We start from the raw sequence: 20,085 nt of genomic DNA, 5'->3' as shown, positions 1-20,085 counted from the left end.
ACATAAGTACTCCATCAACAATTCAATAATATTGAAATGCTAAAATACGTAAAAGAAGATTAACAAAAATGAAGTGGTTTTACAACTATTCAAACCTTAGCAGTTGAGTATCATCTACTTGCACAATCGAGTTGCTTCACTAGTTTGCAGCAATCATATTTCCTAATCCGCTTATGCATTCAGTTTTTCATATTTTCAGATAGCATACTGTGTGTGGATAGATTGTTAAACGTGCAAGAAAGACTTGATCTAACCTGGTGGATGGCGTGAATCAACACGTTCTTCCTCTACCGAGCACAACCCTTTAATAGTAGAAGAAAATAACCACGCCTGAAGCGTTAGTGAAGCTGAGCTACAAAAAAAAAAAATAAAAGAAACAGGTCACAATTTCTTAGGATGAGATCATAATCAAGTACAAATGGCTTGAAATTAAAGGGATTTGTAATTGCGTAAACAGAACCCAATAATAAAACCAGACGTTAGGCACCAAGAAAACCAAAACGGTTTTTCCATCAAAGAATCATTTGATCCACCCTCGACAAATAAGTACAATCTACCAAAATCCAGTGAAAATATTTTACGTGGATAACGCTAAAAAGAAAAATAGTTGTAGAAGATTTTGTCAAGAAATACAATACCTGGGTCACTGAGAAAGTAACAACGAAGAGCTACTTCTCTGTGTAGGATACGAGCTCTCCGATTTCCCAAGCATTCAGTCCTTAGAACCTGCCCATTGAGGTAAAAAGCTATCACGACCCAATTAGTTTAAAAAGGAACGACTATTTTAACATCATAATTGAAATAGCAAGACATAAAAAAAAAAAAAATGAAAGGAATAAAAAGGCTGTAAAAGGTAAAATATCACTACAGTAATAACTAAAAGCCTTGAACCTGCATGCAGATCTCCAAAGAGAAATCCAACTACTTCTTGCAGTCGAAAACATCATAAAATATGGTCAAATAAATTATTTTATACTGAATTTAGGGTCTTTTTTCACTATTGTCCAGTTTTGACATTTGTTTCAATTTTACCATCGAACTTTAACTTTTGTTTTAATTTTCTCCTAAAGCGGACTGGCGTGTGGCCCTGCAGACGCGGCGTGTTGTTGTGTCAAATAATGGACACAATAGGCAAACAATCCCATGGTTGACTTTGATCCAAATCCGACCCAGCGGGGTCGACCGAACATGTAATGGGTCAAAACCCATCCTCTACCCCAAATCACCAAGTGTTTCGCCTTCCACCTTGCGCTGAAGTCGCCCCCGTCGTTGCCGTTTTTGCCTTATCCCTGCCCCAGCCGCCTCCTCCTTTCTCACTATTCATCGCGGGTGGCATGCTTCCATTAATGGCGGCCACAAAGGCAGCCGATTGGGAAAAGAAGAGAGAGGGGAGAAGATCGGAGGTCAAGGAGAAAAAATGACCATGGCGAGATCGATGTTGAGAAGAGGACAAGGGCCATGTGTCTATTGCCGTCGATCAAGTGGGCCTTGCTTCCGCCATCGTCGATGATGTTTTCCAAAATCGAGGTTCACCGTGACTGCCCTGACTGACGGTTCGTCTCCCCTTTTGGTCGATGGCTCGCCGACGTGGGTTATCATTTTGGTCGACCGATTGACGCGAGTCTTCTCAGCCACGAGTCGAATCTCGGCATTGCAATGGCCATCGACGCCATGGCCGAGGACCTCTGGTCACTCCCATGGCCGAACAGCTTCGTGCTCGACATGGCTCGCGTGGCGTGACCACAGGGTTGAGGCCTCGGGTAACCGGCGATGAGAGAACAAAAAGGCGACCGACGATGAAGGAAGGCGGCGAAAACTGTTTAGGATGTAAAACCTAATGGCCTGAGGGTTGAAGATGATGGATTTCTTTTGCTGATGTGTCCGACAAATATATTGCTCTAAAAAGGGGGAACAAAGGGAGAGTAATGCATAATGGAACTCACAACCTGTTTAAGAATAAGCTTTAGCGTCTTACCAACTTTCTCATAAGAGCGTGAAATCTCGTACTTCACCTGAGCAAAACATCTTACAGTCAGTATAGTGCCAAAAATTTCGTACATAAAAATTGTGAACTTGATAAAAAAATCAATGACGGTAAGTAATGATAAAACATAAGTACTCCAACAATTCAATAATATTGAAATGCTAAAATACGTAAAAGAAGATTAACAAAAATGAAGTGGTTTTACAACTATTCAAACCTTAGCAGTTGAGTATCATCTACTTGCACAATCGAGTTCCATCACTGGTTTGCAGCAATCATATTTCCTAATCCGCTTATGCATTCACTTTTTCATATTTTCAGATAGCATACTGTGTGTGGATAGATTGTTAAACGTGCAAGAAACACTTGATCTAACCTGGTGGATGGCGTGAATCAACACGTTCTTCCTCTACCGAGCACAACCCTTTCCCTAGTAGAAGAAAATAACCACGCCTGAAGCGTTAGTGAAGCTGAGCTGCAAAAAAAAAAATAAAAGAAACATGTCACAATTTCTTAGGATGAGATCATAATCAAGTACAAATGGCTTGAAATTAAAGGGCAATTGTAATTGCGTAAACATAACCCAATAATAAAACCAGACGTTAGGCACCAAGAAAACCAAAACGGTTTTTCCATCAAAGAATCATTTGATCCACCCTCGACAAATAAGTACAATCCACCAAAATCTAGTAAAAATATTTTACGTGGATAACGCTAAAAAGAAAAATAGTTGTAGAAGATTTTGTCAAGAAATACAATACCTGGGTCACTGAGAAAGTAACAACGAAGAGCTACTTCTCTGTGTAGGATACGAGCTCTCCGATTTCCCAAGAATTCAGTCCTAAGAACCTGCCCATTGAGGGAAAAAGCTATCACGACCCAATTAGTTTAAAAAGGAACGACTATTTTAACATCATAATTGAAATAGCAAGACATAAAAAAAAAAAAAAATGAAAGGAATAAAAAAGGGGTAAAAGGTAAAATATCACTACAGTGATAACTAAAAGCGTTGAACCTGCATGTAGATCTCTAAAGAGAAATCCAACTACTTCCTGCAGTCGAAAACATCATAAAAATATGGTCAAATAAATTATTTTATACTGAACTTAGGGTCTTTTTTCACTATTATCCAGTTTTGACATTTTTTCAATTTTACCATCGAACTTTAACTTTTGTTTTAATTTTCTCCTAAAGCGGACTGGCGTGTGGCCCTGCAGACGCGGCGTGTTGTTGTGTCAAATAATGGACACAATAGGCAAACAATCCCATGGTTGACATTGATCCAAATCCGACCTAGCGGGGTCGACCGAACATGTAATGCGTCAAAACCCATCCTCTACCCCAAATCACCAAGTGTTTCGCCTTCCACCTTGCACTGAAGTCGCCCCCGTCGTTGCCGTTTTTGCCTTTTCCTTGCCCCTAGCCGCCTCCTTCTTTCTCACTCTTCATCGCGGGTGGCATGCTTCCATTAATGGCGACCACAAAGGCAGCCGATTGGGAAAAGAAGAGAGAGGGGAGAAGATCGGAGGTCAAGGAGAAAAAATGACCATGGCGACATCGATGTTGAGAAGAAGACAAGGGCCATGGGTCTATTGCCGTCGATCGAGTGGGCCTTGCTTCCGCCATCGTCGACGATGTTTTCCAAAATCGAGGTTCACCGTGACTGCCCTGACTGACGGTTCGTCAGCCCTTTTGGTTGATGGCTCGCCGACGTGGGTTATCATTTTGGTTTACCAATTGACGCGAGTCTTCTCAGCCACGAGTCGAATCTCGGCATTGCAATGGCCATCGATGCCATGGCCGAGGACCTCTGGTCACTCCCATGGCCGAACAGCTTCGTGCTCGACCTGGCTCGCGTGGCGTGACCACAGGGTTGAGGCCTCGGGTAACCGGCGATGAGAGAACAAAAAGGCGACCGACGATGAAGGAAGGCGGCGAAAACTGTTTAGGATGTAAAACCTAATGGCCTGAGGGTTGAAGATGATGGATTTCTTTTGCTGATGTGTCCGACAAATGAAACATCAGCACGCCACCTAAGCACCACGTATGTTCGGGCTCTCGCATGTCCGCTTAGGGATAAAATTGAAATCAAAGTTTAAATTTGATGACCAAATTGAACTAAATGTCAAAACTGGATAAAATTCAAAAATGACCCTAAGCTCCCGATAAAATAGTCTATCCGGCCAAAAAATATATTGCTCTAAAAAGGGGGAAGAAAAGGAGAGTAATGCATAATGGAACTCACAACCTGTTTAAGAATAAGCTTTAGCGTCTCATCAACTTTCTCATAAGAGCGTGAAATCTCGTACTTCACCTGAGCAAAACATCTTACAGTCAGTAGAGTGCCAAAAATTCCGTACATAAAAATTGTGCATTTGATAAAAAAATCAATGACGGTAAGTAATGATGAAACATAAGTACTCCATCAACAATTCAATAATATTGAAATGCTAAAATACGTAAAAGAAGATTAACAAAAATGAAGTGGTTTTACAACTATTCAAACCTTAGCAGTTGAGTATCATCTACTTGCACAATCGAGTTCAATCACTGGTTTGCAGCAATCATATTTCCTAATCCGCTTATGCATTCACTTTTTCATATTTTCAGATAGCATACTGTGTGTGGATAGATTGTTAAACGTGCAAGAAAGACTTGATCTAACCTGGTGGATGGCGTGAATCAACACGTTCTTCCTCTACCGAGCACAACCCTTTCCCTAGTTGAAGAAAATAACCACGCCTGAAGCGTTAGGGAAGCTGAGCTGCAAAAAAAAAAAAAAAAAGAAACAGGTCACAATTTCTTAGGATGAGATCATAATCAAGTACAAATGGCTTGAAATTAAAGGGCAATTGTAATTGCGTAAACAGAACCCAATAATAAAACCAGACGTTAGGCACCAAGAAAACCAAAACGGCTTTTCCATCAAAGAATCATTTGATCCACCCTCGACAAATAAGTACAATCCATCAAAATCCAATGAAAATATTTTACGTGGATAACGCTAAAAAGAAAAATAGTTGTAGAAGATTTTGTCAAGAAATACAATACCTGGGTCACTGAGAAAGTAACAACGAAGAGCTACTTCTCTGTGTAGGATACGAGCTCTCCGATTTCCCAAGCATTCAGTCCTGAGAACCTGCCCATTGAGGTAAAAAGCTATCACGACCCAATTAGTTTAAAAAGGAACGACTATTTTAACATCATAATTGAAATAGCAAGACATAAAAAAAAAAAAAAAAATGAAAGGAATAAAAAGGGGGTAAAAGGTAAAATATCACTACAGTGATAACTAAAAGCGTTGAACCTGCATGTAGATCTCCAAAGAGAAATCCAACTACTTCCTGCAGTCGAAAACATCATAAAAATATGGTCAAATAAATTATTTTATACTGAACTTAGGGTCTTTTTTCACTATTATCCAGTTTTGACATTTGTTTCAATTTTACCATCGAACTTTAACTTTTGTTTTAATTTTCTCCTAAAGCGGACTGGCGTGTGGACCTCAGACGCGGCGTGTTGTTGTGTCAAATAATGGACACAATACGCAAACAATCCCATGGTTGACTTTGATCCAAATCTGACCCAGCGGGGTCGACCGAACATGTAATGGGTCAAAACCCATCCTCTACCCCAAATCACCAAGTGTTTCGCCTTCCACCTTGCGCTGACGCCGCCCCCGTCGTTGCCGTTTTTGCCTTTTCCCTACCCCTAGCCGCCTCCTTCTTTCTCACTCTTCATCGCGGGTGGCTTGCTTCCATTAATGGCGACCACATAGGCAGCCGATTGGGAAAAGAAGAGAGAGGGGAGAAGATCACAGGTCAAGGCGAAAAAATGACCATGGCAAGATCGATGTTGAGAAGAAGACAAGGGCCATGGGTCTATTGCCGTCGATCGAGTGGGCCTTGCTTCCGCCATCATCGACGATGTTCTCCAAAATCGAGGTTCACCGTGACTGCCCTGACTGACGGTTCGTCTCCCCTTTTTGTCGATGGCTCGCCGACGTGGGTGATCATTTTGGTCGACCGATTTACGCGAGTCTTCTCAGCCACGGGTCGAATCTCGGCATTGCAATGGCCATCGACGCCATGGCCGAGGACCTCTGGTCACTCCCATGGCCGAACAGCTTCGTGCTCGACATGGCTCCCGTGGCGTAACCACAGGGTTGAGGCCTCGGGTTACCGGCGATGAGAGAAGAAAAAGGCGACCGACGATGAAGGAAGGCGGCGGCAACTGTTTAGGATGTAAAACCTAGTGGCCTGAGGGTTGAAGATGATGTATTTCTTTTGCTAATGTGTCCGACAAATGACACATCAACACGCCACCTAAGCAACACGTATGTTGGGGCTCTTACCTGTCCGCTTAGGGATAAAATTGAAATCAAAGTTTAAATTTGATGACCAAATTGAACTAAATGTCAAAACTGGATAAAATTCAAAACTGACCCTAAGCTCGGGATAAAAGAGTCTATTCGGCCTAAAAATATATTGCTCTAAAAAGGGGGAAGAGAGGGAAAGTAATGCATAATGGAACTCACAACCTTTTTAAAAATAAACTTTAGCGTCTCATCAACTTTCTCATAAGAGCGTGAAATCTCATACTTCACCTGAGCAAAACATCTTACAGTCAGTATAGCGCCAAAAATTCCGTACATAAAAATTGTGCACTTGATAAAAAAATCAATGACGGTAAGTAATGATGAAACGTAAGTACTCCATCAACAATTCAATAATATTGAAATGCTCAAATATGTAAAAGAAGATTAACAAAAATGAAGTGGTTTTACAACTATTCAAATCTTAGCAGTTGAGCATCATCTACCCGCACAATCGAGTTCCATCACTGGTTTGCAACAATCATATTTCCTAATCCGCCTATGCATTCACTTTTTCATAATTTCAGCAATCATATTTTCAGATAGCATACTGTGTGTGGATAGATTGTTAAACGTGCAAGAAAGACTTGATCTAACCTGGTTGATGACGTGAATCAGCACGTTCTTCCTCTACCGAGCACAACCCTTTCCCTAGTAGAAGAAGCCTGAAGCGTTAGGGAAGCTGAGCTGCAAAAAAAAAAAAAAAGTCATATAAAAAAAGTCATATAAAAAATCGCGTTAACGAGATACATCATATTAGTTTTAATAAATAAATATGACATTTAATCCCTCAATAATTAAAAAATTTAACATTTGATTCCTAATATGAAAAAGATTAAATTTGATAAAAAAAAAATACCTAAATTTATAAAAAAAAAATTAGAAATTTCATAAAAAAATATTTTAAAATATTCAAAAAAGACCTAAATTTAATAAAAAAGACCTAAAAATTTAACAAAAAAACCTAAAATAATAAAAAGACCTAAAGACTTCATAAAAACATCTAAAAATTAAAAAAAAATCTAAATTTCATAAGAAAGCCTAAAAATTTCTTAAAAAATACTTAAAAATAATAAAAGACCTAAATTTCATAAAAGGACCAAAACTTTTCATTAAAAATCTAAAAATACACAAGGGATGAACCCCAAGCTCAAAATTGGAGTAAGTAGCTTGGAGGAGGACAACAAACTTCCAAGAAGCTTTTCATGTTCATTAAGTTTGGCAACTAGCAGTCAGTATCTACGAGGAGTTAAAACCATATGATTGCCAACCAGATAAATTACCTGGAAGATTTCCATTATAGAATAGTATTAACTCGAATAATTCAAGCCTATGACAGAGATACAAATAGTTGCTGGAGTTAAGGGATCCATCCTATCAGGCTTCAACATTCATTCACTCCATGTTAGCGTCTGACGGATAACTCCCTAGTACCCTTAAGAATGTAGCCATCTCCTGCCATAAGAAAGAGCGAATATTCCCAATATCATATCTACACCTTAGGTTTCTAAATTGAAGAAACAGCTTCTCTCACGGGTATGTCCATGAAAGCAACAAGACAAATTCTACAACACACCTTGGTAGATTCAACAATGAATCTAACACTCTAGTTATACAAGTACATAGTGTAGCTATACAAAATAATTGCAATAAGAAAACCAGTGTTACTTCTAAAGCTTCATACTTTTAAACACTAGCAATTAAAAAATAAAATTTAAGTATCCTGCAGGAAGGACAAAATCTACAAATTAAAATCAACTAACAAGAGCAAGCATATCAATCAATGGAAGTGCTGTAAAGAAAAAGGAAAAATCACTGATTTTTCACAAAAAAGAATAAAAAGGTCAAGGAATACAACAAAATTAAAGATATTGAAATATAGACAGGGCCACAAATCCTTGTGCATCTTTTTCCTATATTTCAATACTGCTTGTTCTTTTGTGTAGTTGTGGAGTTGGAATAAAATGATGGCAGTTTTCAGCCTTATAAGAAAAAAATAACATGAAGGGCATTTTTTGGCATTTACAAAAAATCAAAACCTTATGACAAGATAAGCAAAATGTGATAGTCCTAAGTAGTACAAGACAAGGATATTTAATTGTCACTGAGTACTACAATAAAATGAATGGATATTGGCTTGAGTTGGATCTTTATCAAGATATTAAAACGAAATGTAGTGAAGAAAAACAACATCGCCGGCTAACTAATGCCGGAGAAGATGACCGGCGCGTGGCCAGCACGCGCGGTCTTTCAAGGGGTAAACGCGTAGACCAGCTTCCTTAGGCGCGTGAGGGCGCGTCCCTGCATTTAAAAATGTGAGAAAAATTGCTAAATTCTTATAATTCCGTGATCTTGAAGTGTCTGCAAAAAGATTGGAATTTGGGATTTCCAATGTCTCATTTTCTACACCAAAGAACCTCGTTTTGCGTGAAAACACAATACTCGGGTAAGTCTAGTATTTTTCTTTTGAAGTTCATAGCCTATGATGAATTGTTGTGAAATTAAATTTGAGAAAATAGTTCCGAGGCATTTATTGGGATTTTTGGAAAGGAAAAATGAGAGAAAATGAAGGAAAAATTAAATAAATGGAATATTGAGGATATTTAGTGATTAAATATCATTTTATGATTGAGGTGATCGAGATGATGTGATTGGTGCAACTTTTGAATGTTGGCACGAAAATCGAGCTGGGGCACGCATATCGAGGTGATGCACGCTTTTTGAGAAAATGCAAGTTTATCTCAAAAGGTGAGTTGTTCTATCCTATATGATATAATTATGCATGATAATTATAAAAGATATGATTCATTTTGTCATATTGCATGAAAAATTGTGATATTTGCATGACATGATTGTCACATTAATATTTGTGCATGGGAATGAGATGTCGCCCCCAGAGTGTAGCCGTAATTCCCCTAGGGCAATGATAGAATAACGTTGGGCTTATTCTACAGAGGTTCGGGATTTGCCTAGAATTTCATGCCGGGCTGGTGGGCTTGGGAAGTTACATTAAGAGCAAATGTTGTTCATGTTATTGCATCATGCATTCGTATATATATGTTTTTTGACCCTCACTAGAAGTTTCATCTTCTAATGGGTTATACCCCTAGAACATTCAACGTTCCAGTTTAGACTTGCAGCTTAGGCAAGGAGCAGGTTGAGATGAGATGGCACGTGATGGCGTGACCGATGGATTCAACAAGCTGACTCGGATATGTTTTAGCTGATGCTTTAATAATGATTAGCCTTGTTAGAACATTATGGAATCTCCATGTATTTATGTATTTCCATATTGAGGACATGATGTTAACTATGGTACGGATTCTCATGTTAAATAAAGTAAATTAATTATGCACCATATCAGGTTTCGATTATCGTTTCCGCATCTTTAATGTTTTGCTGGGGGTTTTGTTTGGAATTCGGTACTCAGGGTTAAGTTATGTACCGACAAAGAAAGAAAAAAATAATTTATGTATATTTTGGGCCCCAGCATAGTGACACGCTTGGTAAGAGAAAAGCGGGGTGTTACAGGCCAATGTAATACCCCATGTTTAGATAAGATTGCCACGTAATTTTAATAAGTTTAGAATATCGAAAAATTGGTTTGATAGCAGTTATAAGTACCGAATCAGCTGCACGGAATGCCTCGGGGTGAAATTGTCTAAGAAAAATTATATAGACTTGATGAGCGATCCGAGAAAAGATTTTTGGTATCGAAAGAAATCGGATTTGGAATAATTTTCGATACAGCTAAAATACACCTGTTATTTAGGCTGCAAAACCAAATCGTTATAGAAGACTCTCAAAAAATCAACAGAACCCTAGGGGGCCCTGATTTTGTGTAATGAGCAACCCTTCAGTGGTTTCGAGATGAAACAAAGGTCTCAAGAGGACGCAAAGGAAAAATCATCTATTTCGAGTAAAATTTAAGTTATTAATTATGGATTTTCGCTATTATAATGCAAATTATTTTGAGGTTTAGGGTCGTAGTTGCAATTAGGGAATTGCACAAGTGTAATAGGGATGAAATTTGGGATTTAATGTGTAATTTTCTTAAATTAAAGTGTAATATATAATTTATATATACATATATGCGTGTGCACGTGTGTGCAAGGCCAGCTTCTGGGGCCGAGATTTTGGCTGCAATTGGAGAGATTTGGCAGCCATCCTCTGCAAAATTTTCATAGCCGAGCGAGATTCACACAATTTGAAAGAGAATGGCAGCAGGATTTAAGGGGATTTGGCAGCCAAAATTGAGAGATTGTGTGATTAAAGTAATGTATAATATATATATATGCACGTTGGAGAAATAACAATGGCTACCTATAAATAGGCAGGGGGTTTGGCCGAAAGAAGCAGAGCTCTAAGAGATCAAGAGGAGAGCCGAGAGAGAGAGTTGTGCGAGAGAGGGAGGCCGATCGATGGCTGCCCAAAGCAGCAACCTGCCATACCCGCAAGCTCAAAGTGTGGCCAGCAAACGAGGCAGCCATGGCGGTGTGGCGAAGGCACAGCCGCAAGCTGCGATGGTGTGTGTGCGGCGGATGCAGGGCCGAGGCAGCATCACCGGTGGCTCGTGGTGGTGCTTGGAGGTGGCGTGGTTGGCCGAAGCCCTCGGCAATGGCTGGTTAACGGCCATGGTTGTCCCGCGAGCTCGCAGCTGTGTGCAGGCTGCGCAGGGGAGACCAGTTGCTGAGGCAATGCGAGCGGCAAGTGGTGATGGACGGTGCAGCAGCCGGCAGAGGGGCCAGCAGTTGGTGTGGGGGTGGCCGCGATGGCCGGCGAAGCTAGCCGAGGCGGTGGATGAGGCTGTGCGCATGGCAAGGGTTGTTCGCGCAAGAAGAAAGAGGAAGAAGAAGAAGAAAAAGAAAGAAAGAAAAAACAGAAGGAGCAAAGGAGTTGCAGGAGGCAGAAGGAAGAAGAAGAGAGGAAGGAGAAGGAGGGAAGAAAAAAAGAAAAGAAATGGAGAAAAATAAAAAAAAATTGGAGAAAATTTTTGGAAAAATTTCAGAAAATAGGAAATTATATTTCAGAAATATCCCGGAGGTTTTGGCAAGAAAAATGGCCCGGGTAGACTTTTCGGGAATATGGCACGCATATTGAGGAAACCGGAGATGCTCAGTTAAGGTGAGTAAAATTTCTTAGAAAATTTCAGAAATTCAAGAATATTATTTTATAAATTGTCGTAGTGAAATATTTGAGAAAATATTTTAGAAATATTTAGTTTGGATTTATTAAGGAAAAATAGGAAGAAATAGAGAGAAAATTAAAGAAAATGCAAGAAATTATGGAAAAATAGGTTTTAATGTTTATTTAAATAATTATGGTGATTAGGATGCTTTGAGGTTTAAGTTGAAGTGATTGGTGCAAATTTTGAGATTGACACGCAAATTGAGGCGATGCACGCACTTCGAGACAGGCGCGAATATCGAAAAAGCTTGATAAGTTTGAGAAGATAAATGGTACTTCTCAACTAGATTTAGTTTTATGGAAAATGCTTGGTTTGTAAGTGATTTATGTTCCTCAAAAATGTTTTCATCATATTAACATACTCTGATATGTACCCATCACGTAGACTGCATACATGACATGACTATGAAATGCATAAATACACGTTGATATCATTGATCACTCGCATTGAGGTCGTAGGGAGTACGAACTGGCACCGCTACTTTACCAAGGGTGCACCCATACACCCCGACTTCGAAAGAGGTGGTCGCAAAAATTGTAGGTAGCGTGAGGGGTGCAGTTGACACCTACGAGGAAAGACATTGCATACACACATGATATAACATTATGTACCCTTACTTAGATGGTTCATCATCTAACTTGGGTTTTGCCTCTGGAATATTCAAACGTTCCAGATAGAGATTGTAGCAGATACGAGGATAAATGAGATATGGAATGGCACTTAGCAGAGTGCATAAGGAATGAAATGTATGTTATGTAATCCATGTATTTAAGTTCTGCTACTTTAGATTCTGAACGTTTTGAGGAATGTTGAAGATGTAAGAATTTATTTATGATTAATGTTAAGATATCAGGTTTCGATCTTTGCTTCCGCATTTGATATGTATAATGATTCTCTTTCGAGATAAATAAATGGGAATTCTGGGATGATTTCGAGGAATGATGTGATTTAGCTTTAAGTTTGAAGAAAAAAAATTATTGTCCCGGAATTGTCCCAAGTTATAACGCACCCGGGAAAGCGGGGCGTTACAGTTGGTATCAGAGTTTAAGATTATTGGAAGCCCTAAGTGACTCGGATGTAGTTGATATCGGAGTTAAACCCTATTTGGAGATTTAAGAGGATCCGATATTGATAGGACCAGTTAGTAGGAACCCCAAGTGGAGGTTTAGGGGAAATAGATTAATGGTTCGTAGGACGAAATTCCTATTTGAAAATTTGGGGATTGTTCGATTGAAGGCTTAGAGGTTACTGGATTTAAGTGTTGTGCAGTGGAAGTGCATGTCTAGGAAAGTTCTGCCTAAGGAAAGACTTGGTATTTTAGTGTGTCTATTTGTGACCCACCTCTCTTTCCTAGGAACTTGCCCGGTGTACTATTCACATACAGATACTATTCCAGTATACGATTACTATTCTCTATGAATAGTAAAAGCCTGATAGAAGCTAGTACAATGATCTAGCTATTGAAGTTAGGAACCGATAATATGATTTGGGAGTAAGGATGACTCGGTAACCATGATCCGAGAGATTTAGAGACTGTTGATTTGAGGTCATTAGTCGAAATCCTTACGATGAACGATAGGATAGCTGGTAGTTATTAAGAATGATTGAGTCATGGATGATTAGTCTGATGTGACATAGCCTAGATGCTGAGTTAGGATCGAATGATAAGTATTTCGAGGACATTTAATGTCTCGAAAATAAGATGAGTAGATCAGGGATCCAACGGATTGGATCAAATGAGGGACCGAAGATGGCCAAGTGACGACGTATGAGTTGCGTCCATTAATGAGGTGATAGTGGTGCAACCAATGTGACTCGCAGAGAGGGGATAAGGAACCTACTGGTTAGGTATTCGCAGTGACAGATCTGGATTTAGGGACCCACATGCAGTAGTTGATGGATGGCTTACGATAAGGTACTGGAAACCCGTCGATCAAAAGCATCATAGCAGACTGCTTGGGAGACGATCAGATGATGAAGATCTAGGACAACCCAGTAGGGTCTGTACCTTATATGGGTCTAAGTCCCAATGGTCTAGGAGCGAGGTGTACCACTAGCTGTGATTGATTAAGGCCAGAGAATCAACCCAAAATGAAATGGATTGAGTATGGATTGAGTGTCCTATTTAAAGAATTATATCAAGGTCTGCGGTCATCTTGGGAGTGGGTGACATGACGAACAGTGCGAAGCTCGGGGAATAGAATATTGCGATATTTAGTAGGGCAATGGGATCATGAGATGGTAGCCTCGATTTAAAATAAAGTTCGGGTACCGAAAAATGAAAGAGTTACCTAATAGGTAGTATCGACCCTAAATGAATGATGAGGAGACCTAGTCAACAGAGGTTATGAATATGGTTTAGTATGCCAAGTGGGCTTGAGGATTCGAATTGAGGTTTAAAGTATCATTCGTTAATTGAGGTTTAAAGTATCATTCGATAAAGAGTCCTTGGAAGTTTTGAGGTTCGGTTGTTTATAAGAAATGATTGGAACCAGGTAACGTGATATGAATAGAGATCTTCAAAGATGAATCTATCTGGGATTTTCGAGGAATTTCTCTAAGGATTGGAGTATCATGGGTGACGGGAGTATCATGGGTGACGGGAGTATCATGGGTGACGTAAGTACTTGCCTACTCTAATTGGCAATATAGTTATGGATTGTCGTCTAGAAGATTGTGCGAATCTTAGATATGATAAAGAGAATCAAGTAATGGCAGATATGCCAAAATAACGAGTTGTAGTAGGAAAATTTGCAGGCCTAGATCGATTAGAAATTCGAGATTTCGATTTTGGAGAATGAAACTCTCGTATGGCTAGACGGTTGGTCTAGGTACCCTGGTAGGCAAATTGAAAGATGTGTGGCTGGACAATCATTAAGATGATATCGATAAGTTATGATTACAAGGAGCATGTGGATATGTGGTATAGGCACTTGCAGTTAGTGAAAAGTGGTAAGAAAAATGGAAAATACCATGAGGTATTATCGGAAGATTTAATAAGATTATTTCTTAATGATGAAATTGCCAATAAATAGCTTGAGGTTATTAGATGCTTAGTTATAAGTAGCTTGATTGAGGACGTAAATTATCGGGTTTTGAAAGAGGTGATAATTAAGAGTTGATATCTTTACCTCAAATTTGATGAATTATAAACAGTTGTAAGAGGCTGGGGTAATTGCGATTGATGTGCGATCGAGGGATGAGACATTCCAAAAATCGGCAATGGAATCATGGTTTGATGATTTGACCAAAGTACCATCTGCATTGAAGTCACGTGGTAATTGTCTATTGAGGATATTGGTGTACTCCTCGAATAGGGAGACGCACGAGGAACATTGAAGATTATGTTAGGGAACATCACGATAGATGTTGAGATTGGCTTGCTAGGTTGTGAGCGAATCAAGAAAGAAATGATGAGAGCATGAGGCTCCGTGTCAGGAATGTGAGATCAAAGTTGGTTGTCGTAAGCACCATAAACTTATGAAGTTCCGAAAAGTAGGATGTCCTGATAGATTTCGGGAGACAAATCAAAAGTTTTGGAAAAAGTTAGTCTGAGCAAAGATTGGTAACCTGAGTGAGTAGCTCTGAAAAGAATCGAGCATATTTAGAGCCAATTGATATGAAATGTTATCACTCGAGGATTAATTCCAGAAAAAAAAAATGAAGGATCAAATGGTTGATTTGATGATATAAAAAGTTATTTGAGGATCACTTTGAAGAGTGCGAGGACTTATTTGAGTTATGAGTATAGATATTAGTACTGCTAGATTTGGAAGACAACGTAAGATTTTAATTAATATTAAAAGTGAAATTACGAAAGGAAGCTTTGGAGATAGACAGAATCTATTAATAAAGATTTCTGGAGAAAATAGTTACATAACATGATTAGAAGATGATTGTGGTCAATTGGCAGAAACATGAGGTTATATCGGGTGATGAATACCTTCGAGAATAAGGAAGCAACCATTTATACGTAACCTCGAATAGGTTGGCTCGAGTAAAGATCAAGCAATGATTAAGTTTATGATGACTTAAGGTGAGGCATAGCTAGTTTCGAGGATATGTGATGACGTATACTTGTGATAGGATCCAAGGGTACGTGAAATAGTTTGATGACATAAAAATATTTCTTCGAGAATCGATTTGATAAAAGTCAAGATGTATCGAGATCAAGGACTTTTGTGCTAAGGTTGGAAGATTATCAAAGCATGATTGATTAGTTCAAGACAAATGACATCGTAGGAAATCGGAATTAGAGAAGTGCCGTGATTAAGGATATCTATTGGATAACCTAGTGAAAAGCAAATTGAAAACTGATGATGTGGATATGAGAGTCACAGGATCATTACAATGATATGTGTACCACCTTGGATAGGAGTTTAGGTTAAGATTCGGGGCCTAAGGACCGAGTTATGTAGTTATGATTTGAAAAGTATGCATGGTTGACAAGTGTACTTGTCCAGGGATTGATAAGTGTGGTCAACCCAAGAGTTCTAATTTTGAGAATTAGAATGTGGTAAATTTGGAGGATGAAATTTTTGTAAGGAGGGGAAAATGTAATACCCCATGTTTAGATAAGGTTGCCACGTAATTTTAATAAGTTTAGAATACAGAAAAATTGGTTTGATAGTAGTTATAAGAACCGAATAGGCTGCAAGGAATGCCTCGGGGTGAAATTGTCTAAGAAAAATTATATGGTCTTGATGAGCGTTCTGAGAAAAGATTTTTGGTATCGAAAGAAATCGGATTTGGAACGATTTTTGGTATAGCTAAAATACAACTGTTATTTAGGCTGCAAAACTGAATCGTTATAGGAGACTCTCGAAAAATTAACGGAACCCTAGGAGGGCTCCGATTTTGCATACTGAGCAACCCTTCAGTGGTTTCGAGATGAAACAAAGGTTCCGAGAGGACGCAAAGGCAAAATCGTCTATTTCGAGTAAAATTTAAGTTATTAATTATGGATTTTCGGTATTATAATGCAAATTAATTTGAGGTTTAGGGTCGTAGTTGCAATTAGGGAATTGCACAAGTGTAATAGGGATGAAATTTGGGATTTAATGTGTAATTTTCTTAAATTAAAGTGTAATATATAATTTATATATACATATATGCGTGTGCACGTGTGTGCAATGCCAGTTTTTGTGGCCGAGATTTCGGTTGCAATTGGAGAGATTTGGTAGCCATCCTCTGCAAAATTTTCATGACCGAGCGAGATTCGCGCAATTTGAAAGAGAATGGCAGCGGGATTTAAGGGGATTTGGCAGCCGAATTTGAGAGATTGTGTGATTAATGTAATGTATAATATATATATATATATGCACGTTGAAGAAATAACAATGGTTGCCTATAAATAGGCAGGGGGTTTGGCCGAAAGAAGCAAAGCTCTAAGAGATCAAGAAGAGAGCCGAGAGAGAGACTTGTGCGAGAGAGGGAGGCCGATCGATGGCTGCCCAAAGCAGCAACCTGCCATAGCCGCAAGCTCAAAGTGCGGCCAGCAAGCGAGACAGCCATGGCGGTGTGGCGAAGGCATAGCCGCAAGCTGCGATGGTGTGCGGGCGGCGGATGTAGGGCCGAGGTAGCATGTAACGACCCGTTAGTGGGTCTAGAGTTTTATTGGAATTATGATTTTCTATGTGTGATGAATTAGCCTCAAGAATTAGATGTTATAAATAATGTGAGATGCCTAATTTAAGGGATTGGGCTTTTAAAGAAAACTTGGGTTGAAACCATTTGTTTTGGGTTGTGTTTTATTTAAGAATGAGGTTGTAAAGCCCTTGGGCCTAAGAATATATATATTGGGGCCATTATGTTGGGCTAATGAAATGGGCATCGGGCCCATGAGCATAAAGTTTTGTGTAATTGAATTAATCAAAATGAATGAATTATGAAAAGTCTAATGAGGGCTTAATGTTATGTTAAGGCCCTTTTGGTGGGCTAATGGAAATAGGTCATTATAATTAATTGAGCCAATGAGTTGGGCTTGGGCCCATGTAAGTGTATGAGTGAATTTTTGAATTGGGCTTAGGCCTATATGTAAAATATGAGAGATGGAATTTAATAAATGAAATTATATATATTTATATATATATATATTTGTATTTTGTGGATTAAAAGAAAAGAAGAAAAGAATTGTAAAATGCAAAGTGACTAAATGGTCCTTGCTTTATTGAAAAAGGTGAGGGCAATTAGGGAATTTCATAATGAGGTTGAATAAAGAAAAGGAGAAAGAAATAAGGAAAAGGAGAAATTCCTAAAATGGGTTTAATGAGTTGTGATGTGTGTGTAAAGGAGAGGGTTAAAGTGGTAAATTGGCCAAAGGAGTGGTTGGAAAGCTGATGGGCGGCCATTCCTCTCCCATGCTTCTTTCTTTTCCATGTTTCTTCTCTCTTTCCTTCCCTCCTCTCTCGATCGGCCATTCTCTTCATCATCTTCTTCTTCTTCTCCTTCTTTTCTTCTTCTTCTCCATTTTTTATGTCCATGGAAGATTGAAGTGAGTTGTAGCTGGGTGCATTCTTCTCCTTAGATTTTTCTTCATCAAAGGCAAGTTCTTCTTGCATTTCTTTTTGGTTATGCAAGTTTCTACTCTATTTCTTTACATGACAAGTTCTCTTACCTCCTTGTTTCGTTTTGGAGGCAAGTTCTAATTCTAAATGCAATTTCTTGTTCCTCCTATATTGTTTCATTGCAAGTTTCCGTTGATTTTTCCTTGTTAATGCAAGCTTGGGTTCTTTTCCTCAAGGGTCAAGTTGATTTCCTTCTTGGTTCCCTTGTCTCCGAATCTTCTATTTTATTAGAAGATCTAATCATGAGTTTATAATGATTGGTGGATTATTTTCTCATTTCCTTAATTTGGTGTTTTATCATTGGTGGGTCTTTTTGAGAGTTTTCATTAGGGTTTAGTTCACCCTAAATTCTCAAAGGAATGACACTTGATTGATTAGGAATGTTAGAGAAGCAAGATTTGGTGTATCTTGCTTGGGAGGTTGAGTTTTGTGGGTTATCGTTGTTATTGTTAAGTTTCAGGCCTCTGTTGGTCGACCAAGTATTTCTATCGGTCGACCAAGTATGTGTTTTGTTCTCAGTTGGTCGACCAAGCATTTATATCGGTCAACCAAGTTTATGTTTTGTTCTTCAGTTGGTCGACCAAGTATTTTTATCGGTTGACCAAGTAAGTGTTTTATTCTCTGATTGGTTGACCAAGTATTCCTATCGGTCAACCAAGTATATGTTTTGCTTTCTGTTAGTAGACCAAATATTTCAATCGGTCGACCAGGTGTTTTAGTCGATCGACCAAGTAATAATTTAAGCTTCTGTTAGTCGACCAAGTATTTCAGTCGGTCGACCAAGTATTTTAGCTAACCAAGTGGGCTGTTAGTCGACCAAGTGGTTTTAGTCGATCGACCAAGTGTTTCAGTCGGTCGACCAAGTGATAATTTAAGTTTCTGTTAGTCGACCAAGTGTTTTTACTCGGTCGACCAAGTCCCTATTTAGTCGACTAACTCTTCTTCATCGGTTGCCTAAGTCCTCGGTTGGTTGACTAACTCTTTCATTCGGTCAACCAACAGAATGCATTAATTCTTTCGTTTTGGTCCGATTCTTTTCTAAAGCTTGTAATTCTTCTCCAAAGCTCTTGTGATGTTTTAGTTGGCTTGAAATCATCTCGTGGATATGTAAGTGTCCCAAAAATGGGGAAGTTAATTAATGGTGGGAATTAAAAATGAAAACATGAGTTTTTAATGGTGAATTCATGTAATCAACTTGTTTGACCTTGAGAAATAGTATGAAAATGAATCCCAATGAATAATGCTAAATCTCGTGGTGAAAATACCATTAGTTCATACGATGATATAATCTTGAAATGTCTAAGGGCGCACGATGATCATGATAAGAACATTTCTAATAATGAAGCATGTCAATATGTTTATTTGAAGACCTTTATGAGTATTGCATGGTATGATTATTCATGGTATGGAAATGAATCTCAATGAATGATGCCAAATCATATGATGAAAATATCATTGGCTCATGTGAGAATATAATCTTGAAATGGCTAATGGCGCATGATGATTATGAAAAGAACATGGCTAATAATGTAGCATGTTTGATATGTTTACTTGAAACCTACATGAGCATTACATGATATTATTATTTGCGCACTTATTATTTTGCGCGGCGGCTATGTACCGCGGGTGAGAAAAGGATATCCTAAAGAACGCCTGACGAGAGAAAGGTGGCCTACCCGGTAGGCGATGCTCAAGCCAAGTGAATGGCTAAATGATTTTTCTATGTATATGTATACATGCATGTGAATGAAAGGCCTTGAGGGCCGATATGCTGCATGGAAAATTATATAATCATGAGAAATGAAATGATGCATAAAATGCATAATGACGATGGCATGGAAATGATCATAATGATTGAGAAATGAAATGATGCATGAATTGCATAATGCCAATGGCATGGAAATGATCATAATGATTGAGAAATGAAATTATGCATGAAATGCATAATGTCAATGGCATGGGAATGATAATG

General features: G+C 38.8%; 1 protein-coding gene across 25 annotated transcripts in view; it reads right to left on the bottom strand.

The window, feature by feature from the left end:
* Positions 1-20,085, bottom strand: part of LOC127801387 (uncharacterized) — a 110,970-nt gene that overhangs the window by 16,075 nt on the left and 74,810 nt on the right. For 5 of the 25 annotated variants that reach the window (XR_008023045.1, XR_008023033.1, XR_008023039.1 and 2 more), the window contains exons 1-2: positions 5,036-6,118; positions 2,361-2,459 (exon numbers count right to left, since the gene is read on the bottom strand). The gene's annotated coding sequence lies outside the window, so the exon portion shown is untranslated. Of the gene's footprint in view, positions 1-638; positions 802-1,834; positions 1,879-1,946; positions 2,013-2,360; positions 2,460-2,745; positions 2,815-3,943; positions 4,210-4,232; positions 4,299-4,649; positions 4,749-5,035; positions 6,119-20,085 lie in introns of those variants that run through there. The other 20 variants (XR_008023042.1, XR_008023043.1, XM_052336462.1 and 17 more) reach the window with 18 other exon arrangements.

Source organism: Diospyros lotus, chromosome 5 (assembly GCF_014633365.1).
Source record: "Diospyros lotus cultivar Yz01 chromosome 5, ASM1463336v1, whole genome shotgun sequence".
In the NCBI taxonomy this organism is placed as follows: domain Eukaryota; kingdom Viridiplantae; phylum Streptophyta; class Magnoliopsida; order Ericales; family Ebenaceae; genus Diospyros; species Diospyros lotus.
This window is presented reverse-complemented; position numbering and strand designations above follow the sequence as displayed.